This window comes from Monodelphis domestica, chromosome 1 (genome assembly GCF_027887165.1).
Source record: "Monodelphis domestica isolate mMonDom1 chromosome 1, mMonDom1.pri, whole genome shotgun sequence".
Classification (NCBI taxonomy): Eukaryota; Metazoa; Chordata; class Mammalia; order Didelphimorphia; family Didelphidae; genus Monodelphis; species Monodelphis domestica.
In genome coordinates this window covers 314,922,455-314,936,315 of record NC_077227.1, presented here as the reverse complement: position 1 = coordinate 314,936,315, position 13,861 = coordinate 314,922,455, and positions in this window count along the sequence as shown.

The window sequence follows — 13,861 nt, the reverse complement described above, 5'->3', positions numbered from 1 at the left end:
CAAGGTTATTCTTCTCAAACCATGAGCAAGGAAGGAAGACATATATCACAAATAAGAAAAAAACTCATAAAGGAAATAAAGTGAAAAATTATATTCCTCATATGCTCACTCTGACAATTCCTCCTATGGCTGTGGATAACACTTTCATCATAAATTCCTTAAGGTTATTTTGCCTTCTTGCATTACTGATTATAGTTTAGTTGCACAATTGATCATCATACATTATTTCTGTTACCCTATACAGTGTTCTTCTTCTGGTTCTGCTCACTTCACTCTGTTCATATAATTCTTTCTAGGTTTTTCTGAAGTTGTTCTGTTTGCCATTTCTTATGGCACAATAGTATTACAGTACAATCATATGCCACAATTTGTTTACATTTCCCAATGAATGGACATTCCCTCGGTTTCCAATTTTTGCCACTACTGAAAGAACTTGATAAATATTGTTGTACATATACATTCTTTTCCTCTTTTTATTTCTTTGGGATATAGACCTAGTACTCACATAAACTTTTTTTAAACCGTTACCTTCTGCCCTAGAAGTCATACTAAGTATCAGTTTCAAGGCAGAGAAGTGGTAACGGCTAGGCAAATGGAATTAAGTGACTTGCACAGCTAGGAATTGTCTGAGACCACATAAACCCAGGACCTCCTGTCTCCAGGCCTGGGTCTTTATTGATTGAGCCATCTAGCTGGACCTCTTACACAGGATTATTATCCCAATTCCCACTCTCACAGATTAGTCTTGAGTGCTGAAAGAAGGCTATATCTCCACCCTAAGATTTTAGGGACAACCCTGAGGAATCAGCAGATTCTCTAATGCCATCAGCTTGAACCCCCACTGGTATGGATCTTCTTAAGATCATTAGTTTATAATCATTTTAGTCAGCCAACTTTAAGTAGCTTTTGGAAAGGATTACTTATGGAGACAGTACAATAAGAATAGTTGTACCACAGTTGAAGATTGTACCAAAAGAACAAAGCATTTCCCCAAAAGTCACTGACACATTCTCCCATCAGTACAAATAGAGTCCAAGGAAAATTGGGCTGGAGCTTAAGAGAACATGCACTGCAAAATGGATACTTCACAACTCCTAGTTTCTAGAAGTCCTTTTCTCTCATTCATGGAGTGCTCAAGAAGTTCCCCTTAGGTGCAGTGTAGTCTCTTTGCTGAGTTCCTTGTGGAATTAATCCATATCCAGTACATTCTTGGCTCCAAACACTGCTGTCAGCTAAAACACCATGAAAGGATGGGAAATTCAAGATCCTCTGGACCTGTCAAGGCTTGCAAGGTCCTACTCTGGCTAAAGGAGGGAAAGAAGGAGATCCTAGGCTCTCCTCTATTCCCCAGATTATTCCTCTTCAGGGATTCTACTGGAATGCTACACTTGCTTCAATTTCTAAAATGACTCCTTTTCTAACTGGCTTAATAATTAATTACTATCATTATTATTAATTAATAATTATAGATGAGTCTTGGGGGAATGATCAAGTTGTCTCAGACTAAGTGAATGTGATTTTTATGCAAAATAACTACAGTTTGAAGAATTTTTCCAACTTAATGTAAAGCACATGGTTGATTTTCTTATCTACTTTAAATAGGGTGGGACATCATGACTGAGTAAATATCAACTAACCTCAACCTTTTAATTTCACCCAACCTGACCCAGAGAACAAAACAAGAGAATAATTGCTGGTCACAGCTTCTCCTTGCCCTCCTCCTCCTGACTGCAACCTAAGCAATTGCAGTTATGCTTTGAAGAAGACATTCAAAAGACATTTATTTTGTTGTGTGGTCCTGATTGTCACAACCCACATTACATAGACCTCACCCACTCTTCTACCTTAGAACAAATACATAGTACTGATTCTAAGACAGAAGGTAAGAGTTACCAAAAAAAGATAACCTATTTTTCACCATGTCAGTTATATTTATATGAATACATTTAGGAGATTGGTTTTGAAGAGGGGAAATCCCAGAAGGGAAGAAATCTTAAATATTGAAGTTTATTCCAATAAAATAAAAGTTAGTGCTGTGAGAGAAAGATTCCTGGCAGAAAGTTTGGGAATCCAAGTATTAAGAGAAATGAAAGTTTGAGAGAGAAAGAGAGCAATCCTCAGAGTTAGATAATTTTAGCATATAAAAGCCAGTAGTCATAGGGTTGGGTAAAAAGCAACTGCCATTTTTTTTCTTTGTCCAAAAAAACCTGAACTATGCTTAAAAAGGAATGCCTTGGGGGGCAGCTGGGTAGCACAGGGGGCAGCTGGGTAGCACAGTGGATCGAGAACCAGTCCTAGAGACGGGAGGTCCTAGGTTCAAATCTGGCTTCAGCCACTTCCCAACTGTGTGACCCTGGGCAAGTCACTTGACCCCCATTGCCTAGCCCTTACCACTCTTCTGCCTTGGAGCCAATACACAGTATTGACTCCCAAGACAGAAGGTAAGGGTTTAAAAAAAAAAAAAAGGAATGCCTTGGCATTGAAGAGTAGCTGCTAGAGAAGCTTTATGTGAAGGTGAGAAAAGCAAATGGACCCAGCACATTCAGATCCTCTGGTTCAGGGAAAGATGGACATCCTAATCCACCTTTCTTAGCAGAGACACCTAACAATTATATGTTGGCATTTCTTGTATTCCTTTGCCTTGATTTCCAACTATAACTTTTCCCTTGCCTTCTCTAGAGTCATGCTCTATAACAACAAAAACATACACATATACCTACACACACAAAACATAGTTTCTGGTGCATTTAGACTTCAACCAAGTTGTAAGTGGGGAAAACAGAGACATATTATTGATTTTTTATGCTGTTTTTATATCAACAAAATTTCTACCAATATCCTTCCCCTTCTCCTCTCCCAGAAAACTCTCACATAACAAATAATATTTTTAAAGAAAAGAAGGGGAGAAAAAATAGCAAAACTGTTAGTTCATAAATATTTATTAAGTACCTACTGTGTTCCAGTCACAGTGCTAAGCCCTGAGATTTCAAAAAGAGACAAATATTATAATCTAATAGGGAAGACAAAAAGCAAACAAAAATGTACAAACAAGCCATCTGTAGGAAAAATAAGAAATAATTAAGAGAGGGAAGGTAGAATTAAGAGGGGTTGGAAAAGGCTTCCTGGTGATGATGGAATTTTAGTTGGAACTTGAAGTCAGGAAAGGCAGTCAGCAAAGATGAGGAGAGAGAACATTTCAAGCCTGGTGGGGCAGCCAGAAAAAACTGCCCAGAGCCAAGAGATGGCATGTCTTGCTCATGGAACAATAAGACTAGTAATACAGCATCTAAAGGTAAAGGGGGGTAGGGGATAAGGATTAAGAAGACTGACAAGTAAGAGGGTGTTAGGTTTTTGAAGGGCTTCAAACACCAAAAAGATGAATTTGTATTTGATCCTGAGGTGATAGGGAGCCACTGGAGCTCATTGAAGGGGAGTACATGGTCAGGTCTTTGCTTTATCACTTTGTTGGCTGAACAGAGGAATGGGGACAGACTTGAGGCAGCCAGACTCACTAGCAGGCTACTGCATGTGAAATTGATTATTGATTTATTAATAGTTAAGATTTTCGTTCTTATTGTACGCAGAGACTGATACACTATGGTACAATCGAATGTAATAGACTTCTCCATTAGTGGCAATGCAGTGATCCTGAACAACCTGGAGGAATCTACAAGAAAAAACACTATCCACATCCAGAGGAAACACTGTGGGAGTAAAAACACCGAAGAAAAACAACTGCTTGATGACATGGGTCGAGGGGATATGGTTGGGGATGTAGACTCTGAATGAACATTCTAATGCAAACACCAACAACATGGAAATGGGTTCTGATCAAGAACACACTTAATACCCAATGAAATTGTGGAAAGGGTGGGGAGAGGGGAGGGAGGGAAATAATGTGATTCTTGTAACCAAAGAATAATGTTCTAAATTGACTAAATAAATTAATTCAAAAATAAAATAAAATAAAAGAATTTTAGTTCTTCACTGTAACTAATTTCTATGGTTCAGATTTTGATTTAATTGTGTAGTGCTTAGTAATAGAGTTTGTAAGAGCTCAGGTACAAAGGTTATAAGCTGGTCTGATCTCTTGAAAGAGATAAAGATGAGTGGTAGATGAGTCAACCAGAACACAGAAGATGTTTTCCCCAGCCCTGGGTCTCTCTAGTCTTTTAACAATAGTTGTTAAAGTATATTTCTTGAAGACCAATCAGTCTTAGTTTAGTTTGCATCATAGGACCTTATATAACCACCAAATTGTATAGAAAGCTGCTCTGACTGTCAAGTGTGTCTCTGATCCCTGAGAGGTCATTGATCTCTGTTACTGGCAATTGCTAGGTTTGTTTGGACCTTTTGCCTCAGGTTCTCTTCATCAAAGATTCTTAGTGACAAGCAGTAGTCTAGGTATGAGTGTACCAGAGAGGTAGCAGAAAGCAGAAAGAATGGGGTATATTTTAGAAATATTGCAAAGGAGGAATTGACAGGCCTTAGGAATAGATTAGATCTTGGCAGGAGGGTGGGGAGAGCAAAAGCTAGCAAGGTCTTAAAAGATACAAGCCTGAGGGGAACAGGAAGGATGGCATTGCTCTTTATAGTAGCAGGGCAACGTAAATATCTACTAGATATTTAGTACAAGATATCTGAATAGTAGCTGGAGATGAAAGATTAGAGGTCAGCAGAAAGGTTGGGGTAGAATGGGTAGATTTGGAATCATCAACACAGAGATGATAATTAAATTCATGGGAGTTGATAAGATCACCAACTGAAGTAGCATAAAGGGAAAAGAGAAGAGGGTCCAGAACAGAGCCCTATAGGATACCTACAGTTAAAGAGTATGATGTGGAGGAGGAGCAGTCAGGAGAACCAGGAGAGAGTTCCAACCCCAAAGCTTCAAGATAAGAGTATCAAAGAGAGGATGATTAGTAGTCAAAGTCTGCAGAGAATTCAAGAAAATGAAAACTGAGAAAAGGTCTTTGGATTTGGCAACTAAGAAATCACTAATAATTTTGGAACGTTTCTGTGGAACAATGAGGTAAAAAAGCAAGATGGTAAAGGATTAAGAAAAAAGTGAAAGGAGATAAAGTGGAAGTATCTTTTGGCCTTTTCCAGGAGTTTAGACACAAAGGACAGAATTAAAATAGGACCATCTGGAATGGAAGGAACAAGTTGTTTTTGTTTTTGTGTTTTTTTTTTCAGGATAGGGAGATATGGGTATGCTTGTAGGCAATAGGAAAGGAGCCAATAGATAGAAGAGATTTTTTTAAAAAGTGATAGAATGGAAATGATAGAGAAGGCAAGCTGTTGGAGGAGACAGGAAGGAATGCAATAGTTTGAGCAGGTAGAGGGGTTATCCTTGGTAAGAAGGTCTCCTTTTTGTGTGAGATAGAGGTGAAGGAGAAAATAGTGATAAAGAGCATACGAGTGAGAGAAGATGAAGAGGGGATTCAAATCTGACTCCTGACACTTCCTAACTGACCAGAGATGCTGCATGATTAGGGTAGGTAAACATATCTAGGTTTCAGTAATAACTAAAAGATAAGAGGAATGGGAAAGGAAAAGATTTAGATGAAGGGAAATTTGTTGCCTATAGAATGAGCATTCCATAGGGCACAGTGGAAGAGAAAGGTAGTATTTGGTTGGAACTTGGGTTGGAAGAGGTGAGGAGGATGGGAATAAGGATTTGGGTAGGAGATAGGGAATAAAGTTTGGATAATAACCTACAAGGGTTCAGAATCACTGGGATATATAAGCTATGGGATATCTAAGCTATAAGCTATAACTAGATATGAAAATGTTTCTCATTGAGTGAAAGATACTACTCCTCTTCCTGTAGACTGGCTGTGTACATACCTGAAGTCTAAATGAAATTTAAACACAGAACCATTCAGGTTGATCTTTTCCCAGATTAATCTGTCAAAAAAGTCTAAGTTCATGTTCATTGTTTCCATGACATTATTCATCTCACCCCTCTGCTATCCCCATCACTTTTTGCCTTCAATATTTCCATGGTTCTGTTTATTTATCATATTTTGTGTTTCCTACAGCATAGTAATATTCTATTAAATTCATGTAATAAGGTTTGTTTAGCCATTCTCTAACTGATGCCGGACATCTTTTTTGTTTCTAGTTCTTTGCCATCACAAACTGTGTTGCTTTAGATATTTTGATGTATATGGAAATTTTATTTCTGGGTCAAAGAGTATGAACATTTTAGTCACTTTACTTGCAAAATTCTAAATTGCTTTCCATGATAGTTGTACTAATTTATACCTCTACCAACAATGTCCTAGAGTTCCTATATTTCCACAACCCCTACAACACTGATGATTTCCATTTTTTTTTGTCATCTGTGTCCATTTTCAGAGAATCTTAGGATTGATTTATATTTCTCTTATTATTAGTGACTTTGATTTGGGAACTTTGGGTTCCTATTCTTTGACCACTGGGAAATAGAATGCATACACATACATATATCCGTACACATATATGTACTGCACATACATATAGGTGTGTGTATACATATACATATATATTTTAATTATCCATACATCTTAAATACTACACTCTGAGTCATTTTGTACAAATATTTAGGGGGACAGAGCTATGTAAATAGTTTGTGCCCTAGGACAAGTTTATGGTATTGACAACCTTTTGATAGGTAGTTGAGTTATTCAAGCCTCTGACTCTTTACATGGTACAAAATCTTTTCACCTGAAAAGGCCTTTCTTTTACATTTCAATTTCTTCCGGTTGGGTGCACTGCCCCACTCCCCCCAATGTACCCCCCTATCTCCCCACCCCTACCACCCACTGCCACACACACACACAAACACACGTACACCAACCCCAGTCTACTTTATTCCTTAATCCTCTGAGTACTATAGCTCCAGGGATACCACACTTCAATTTTCCCATTCCTCCACTTCTGTGGTCATGGATGGGTGGGGTGGGGAGCCTAGGATAAAGGAGGGAGGGGAATGGAGAGAGTCAAGTTCTATTGCTTGTTGCCCCAGAACCATGAGGGGAAGACAGGAGCAAGGCATGTTGGCAGAGCCTTTAGCAGCAGGAAGGGAAATGCTGAGTGGATCCCAAAGTAAAAGGTCCACAGCTGGAGCATGAGAAAGGATGGAGGATATGGTGCTGAGTGAGTTAAGGATTAGCCTTATTATTATTTCAAGGCACTGTTACCTTCTTAGATCTATTAGCCCGTGGAGAGAGCAACAGTTACTTAACCTCTAGAAAATAATTATTCTTTCAGGCAGTTTTGAAAGAACATGAGGATCTGAGAAAATGTCTAGTTAGTCCTCCATCTTATTGCTCACCTGCCCTGGAAGCTAAAGGGATCTTCCTAAAGCACAGATCTGACCATATGAGACCCTGACTCTCCACTCAATGAACTCCCAGGGCGCTATATAGCTTCTACAAACAAATCTAAACCTCTCTCTTTGGCATATAAAGCTCTCCATAACCTGACCCGCATTACCTGTCCTGACTTATTAAAAGCATGACTTTATTCCCAACATTCCCACCTTTCTCACTATTATTCACACAGGACACAATATCTCCCTTCCCTGTGTCTTTGCATTGGCTGGCTCTTCTTCTCCCCCTCCCTATGCCTGGAATTATGCAAAGTCAGCTACTTATGCTGAGTTCATCTGAGTGACTCCACCTTAAACCTTGTTTCAATGTTGAGTATTTGCACTGCTAGCCTCTAGGAGATGGCAATGGGTGAGCATATTACTCTCATCTCCCTATGATGCTATAGTGAGGGAGCACCTCAGATGGCACTAATCCCAACTCCTCCTAATTATATGGACCAATTAAACTATTTTTGCCCTTATCTGGAAGTTGTTTATGCCTATATACAAAAAAAATTGCTGGGGGGCATTGGGGTGCCTTAGTGGCCTGGGTTCAAATCTGACCTCAGACACTTCCTAGCTGTGTGACCCTGGGCAAGTCACTTAACCCCCATTGCCTGGCCCTTATCTCTCTTCTGCCTTGGAAACAATAAACAGTATTGATTCTAGAATGGAAGGTAAGGGTTTAAAAAAAAAACAATGCTGCAGTTAGAATCAGAGCCAGTTGCGCACCAACTGTTTGCTGCCTTGGTGTGCTAATAAAATAAACTGTCTTATTTGTCATTTCCTGAGTAGGCCTTATTGACTAAAGCAAGACATGAAACCAAGATTTGTTTTAATAAATGTAACAGGCCACTTTGCTCACATAACTGTCACTGGGTGAACCTACCCCAACTCTATAGCCAGCACTCTGACTTTTGTCTGATCATAGATTAAAATGGACTTCCCCAGTGGTCATTCAGCTGTGAAGTGGTCAGAGAATTAAATACCCCAATCCCAGCAAAAATAAAAAGAAATAGGTCCCAAACCCCGAACTGATTCCTTCTCATTTGTGCATAAAGATAAAAGGAGCCATGTACGAAACATTAGGTTGGCAAGGAATAGAAAGGAAAAAGGATACTGGTCTCATTTTGGGATCTGGACAGAGTAAACTTCTTGCCAATGCCCCATTAACTAACCGGTTAAAAGCTTGGGACAAGGGAATGTTGCCAGTTCAACCAAGAATGTCCAAGCCTCAAGTGATAGAGCTCAGTTTGGACTGGACTTGGAATTTAGATAACTGTGGGAAGCAAATAAATAAGGGACCTTTGATTATTGTCAGTTGTGCATGCTAAAAATCAAACAGGAAGAACTAGAGCCCAGACAAATTATTTGATACTTTTGGGTGGAATTTTTCAAGCTGAAACTGCCCTTCATTACCATGTCTATATATCTGCATTTCTCAGAAACAAAGAAGATAGTACCTGTAAGAACCACTTCTGTAGGCAATAGTCAGGCAAGAAGGAACTTTAAAAGGAGAAGGAAAGTAAGACTTGGAAGTGAAAATTTTGGTGGCTGCCCTAAAGGGGATGATGCAGAAAGATAGAGCAGAAGAGATAGAGGTTTAGAAAAGGAGATTTACTAAACAAAAGGAGGGGCCAAGTATTTTACTATAAAAGAGAGATACACTTTTAATGAATTTGCAGGAAACTAGATCAAGTCTTCTGGCAGACAGCAACATCCTCCAGATTATCAATATGGAACCCCTATGAATAACCAGCTGCAGAACAATTAATCTCAATACTACATAAACTATTTGAGGAAACAGGTTGAGAATGAATTGTACCAAATTCTTTTTGTGAATCAAATATGGTACTATTACCTAAGCCAGGAAGACCAAAAACAGAGAAAGAAAATTATAGGTCAATTTAATTAATGAATATTGACGCAAAAATCTTAAATAAGATACTGGCAAGGAGAATACAGCAATATATCACAAGGATCATTCACTATGACCAGGTGGGATTTACTCTAGGAATACAGGGCTGGTTTAGTATTAGGAAAACTACCAGCCAATATCAATATCCAAACTAACAAACATCACATGATTATCTCAGAAGATAGCCTTCAACAAAATACAACACCCATTCCTATTTAAAGCATTAGAAAGTGGGGGCAGCTGGGTAGCTCAGTGGATTGAGAGACAGGTCCAGAGATGGGAGGTCCTGGGTTCAAATGTGAACTCAGACACTTCCTAGTTGTGTGACCCTAGGCAAGTCACTTGACCCTCATTGCCTAGCCACTCTTCTGCCTTAGAACCAATACACAGTATTGATTCTAAGATGGAAGATAAGGGCTAAAAAAAAAAATTAGAAAGCATAGTAATAAACAGGTCATTCCTTACAATGGTTACAATAGGTAGCAGTTACCTAAAACCTTGAGCAAGTATTATCTGCAATAGGGATAAGTTAGAAAGCTTTCCAATAAGATCAGGAGTAAACTAAGGATTACCATTATCATCATTATTACTTAGTATTGTATTAGAAATGCTAGCTTTAGCAATAAGGAATAAGCAATAAGAAAAAAATTGAAATAATTAAAGTAAGCAATGAGAAAACAAAACTATCACTCTTTGCAGATGATAGTATATTTAGAGAATCCTAGAGAATCAACTAAAAAACTAGTTGAAATAATTAGTAATTTTAATAAAGTTGTAGGATACAAAATAAATCCACATAAGTCAATAGGATTTCTATATATTACCAACAAAGTCCAGCAGCAAGAGTTAGAAAGAGAAATTCCATTTAAAATCAATCTAAACAATATAAAATACCTGGGAACTTACTTGCCAAGGCAAACAGGAATTATATGAACACGATTACAAAACACTTTTCACACAAATAAAGTCACATCTAAACAATTGGAAAAATATTAATTGCTTATGGGTAGGCCAAGCTAATATAACAAAATTGACAATTCTGCCTAAATTAATTTAATAATTCAGTGACATACCAATCAAACTACCAAATAATTATTTGATAAAACTAGAAAAGATAATAACAAAATTCAACTGGAAGAACAAAAGGTCAAAAATAACAAGGGAACTAATGGGGAAAAAATGTGAAGGAAGGAAGCCTAGCAGTACCAGATCTCAAATTGTACTAAAAGCAGAAAGCATGGAAACAATCTGATACTGGCTAAGAAATAGAATGGTAGATCAATGGAGTAGATAATATACAGAGGTAAATGACCTTAGCAAACTACTCTTTGATAAACCCAAAGATCCCAGCCTTTGGAATCAGAACTCACTATTCAACAAAAACTGCTGGGAAAATTGGAAAACAGTATGGCAAAAGCTAGGTATAAACCAATATCTCATACCCTATACCAAGATAAGGTCAAAACGAATATATAATTTAGATATAAAGAGTGATAACATAACTAAATTAGGGAAACACAGAATGTTTACCTGGCAGAGCTTTAATGAAGAGAAGAATTAATAACCAAATAAAATGTAAAATGAATAATTTTGATTATATTAAATTAGAAGGCTTTTGTACAATGCATTGTAGAACGTACAATACAAAACTAATGTAACCAAGATTAGAAGGGAAACAACAAACTGAGAAAAAATTTTTTATGATAAATGTCTCCAAAAAGGGCAACTTCTCAAATTTATAGAGAACGAAGTCAAATTTATAAGAATACAAGCCATTCCCCAATTGACAAATGATCAAAAGATATGAACAAATAATTTTCAGATGAAGAACTCAAAGTCATCAATAATCATATGAAAAAATTCTCTAAATCACTTCTGATTAGAGAAATGCAAATTAAAACAATGCTGAGGTACCACCTCACACCTGTCAGATTGGCTGATATGACAGTAAAGGAAAATGATAACTGTTGCAGTGGATGTGGCAAAATTGGGACATTAATACATTGTTAGTGGAGTTGTAAACTGAACCAGTCTTTCTGGAGGGCAATTTGGAACTATGCCCAAAGGGCTATAAAACTGTGCATACCTTTTGACCTAGTAATACCACTACTAGATATGTTTCCCAAAGAGATAATTTAAAAAAAGGCAAAGGACCTACTTGTACAAAATATTTATAGTAGTTCTTTTTGTGGTAGCAAAGAATTGGAAATTGAGGGTGAACAAATTGTGGTATGTGTTAGCTATGGAATACTATTGTGCTATAAGAAATGATAAGGGGACTGTTGGGTAGATCAGTGAATTGAAAGCCAGGCCTAGAGACAGGAGGTCCTGGGTTCAAATTTGACCTCAGACACTTCCCAGCTGTGTGACCCTGGGCAAGTTACTTAACCCCATTGCCTAGCCCTTAGTGCTCTTCTGCCTTGGAACCAATACACACAATTTCTAAGATGGAAGGTAAAGATTTTAGGAAAAAAAAGAAAAAAAAGATAAGCAAAATGATTTTAGTAAAAGCTGGAAAGATCTACACAAACTGATGCAGAAAGAAATAAGCAGAACTGGAAGAACATTGCATGCAATAAGAGCAATATTGAATAATGATTAACTGTGAAAACATGGCTGCTTTCAGCAATGCCATGATCTGGGACAATCCTGAAAGACTTATAATGGGGAATGCTTCCACCCTTCAGAGAAAGAACTGTTGGAGTCATCTTTCACATCAGTGTATTTTTTGTTTTATTTTGGGATTTGGTTATATGTATAACTTTGCTCTTACAGCAATGACCAGTATGGAAATGTGTTTTGCATGACAATAAAAATAAAATAAAATAATTAAATTTTAAAAAGAACCAGCTGCCCCATGAACTATCACCCCCACTCCCACTGTTTCCTCCAGTCTGGTCCATACCCTTTGTCTCTACCATGAGAACTGAAGCTGCCACTAACCATGCTAAATATATATTTGTAGTATGAAATTATTTGAGGAAATCAAGCATTAATGGAAAATACCAAGACATCTAAGTGGCACAGTGAATAGAGAGCCAGGCCTGAAGTCTGCAGGACCTGGATTCAAATTTGACCTCCAATACTTCCTAGTGACCCCTGGGCAAGTCACGTAATCCCCATTTGCCTAGCTCTTGCTACTTGTTACTAGAACAGAAAGTAAAGGTTTGGTTGGTTGGTTGGTTGGTTGGTTGGTTTTTAGAAAAATAAAATACCCCTAATATTTGCCCTTCTGGAAATATATTTAGAAACTGCAAAAGTAAGTTTAGTTTCAGGTATAATTGCATCAAAATTACTCTATTGGTCTTGAACACAATCAGTATAGAATGCCAAAAGTGACAAAATGTTTCTACATAAGGTAATTTGGAAATGCATTTAACTGAATTATGTCATCTGACAGGTTATATGTTTTAAATCATACTGTGTATATTATTGCTGTGTTTTTATATTACTAGACAAGTAAATTCTCTTTTAATCTGAATACATGATCATGAATTGAGCGGTTAAAGAATGTGGTCAAAATGTTTTTTAAATGAGTAATAATAATAACTTACTATTTGGAGGAAAGGGCATTATCTTTATCCATGAAGTTTTTAGGATTTTTATATTTGGATTAGGTCAGAAGATCCTATCAATCCTGCTTACAATATGTTGTAAAATGTGAAATTAATGAAGTTTGAGAAATTTGTCTAAAAGTTGGGAAATTTGCAGATTTGTTTATAGTAAAAGTGAGTCTTACTTGAGCTTATTTGACCATCAATTATGAAAATTATTATATACTACCTGTTCATGAATAGCAATAGACCTTAGATTCAAAGATTTCCTATTTGCCATAGGAGTCAAGAGGCAATACAGATTGGATGTTTACTGTTGTCAACATTTTTCTGGGGTTTTTAATGAAGAACAATAAGCCTACCAACAAACAGTATCAAAGGGAGATGGAATTCATACACATGCTCAGCCACTGCCATCTCCTGCAGGCTAGTTGCTGTGCAAGTACTCAAAATCTTAAACAATGTTTAAAATGGAGTCCTGAGCAAATTTCTTTTAACAGATGAACTTTCTCCTCCCCTTAGGATTCCTTGGTATCCTTACTCTTTTTAATTTTAATTTCTTTTAATTTCTCAGGAAAGGAGGAGAGATAGAAAGAACATGGAACTCAAAAATTTTTTTAAAAGAATGTTAAAATTTTTGTTTACATATAATTAAGAAAAAATAAAGGTTAAGGTAAAAAAAAAAGGACACCACAAGGGAGAAAAAAAGACAGCATCTAAAAAACAACTTCTGCAAGAAGCTTCTCCTAATCCACCTCCTACCCCCTAAACTAGTATCACCTCCCTCCCTTTACCTTGTATCTGTTTTGTATGTGTTCTTTGTGTATCTATATACATGTCCAAAACTGAACTCTTTCTCTCCAAAACCTCCCTTTTTCCTAACTCTCCAATCATCCAGGCTCACAGCCTAAATATTTTTCATGATTACTCATTCTCTATTACAATCCTCACCCCTATATCCAATCTGTTGCTAATGTCCATTAATTTTATCTCAAAATTTGAATTATTCCAAAAGCCTATTAGTTGGCCTCC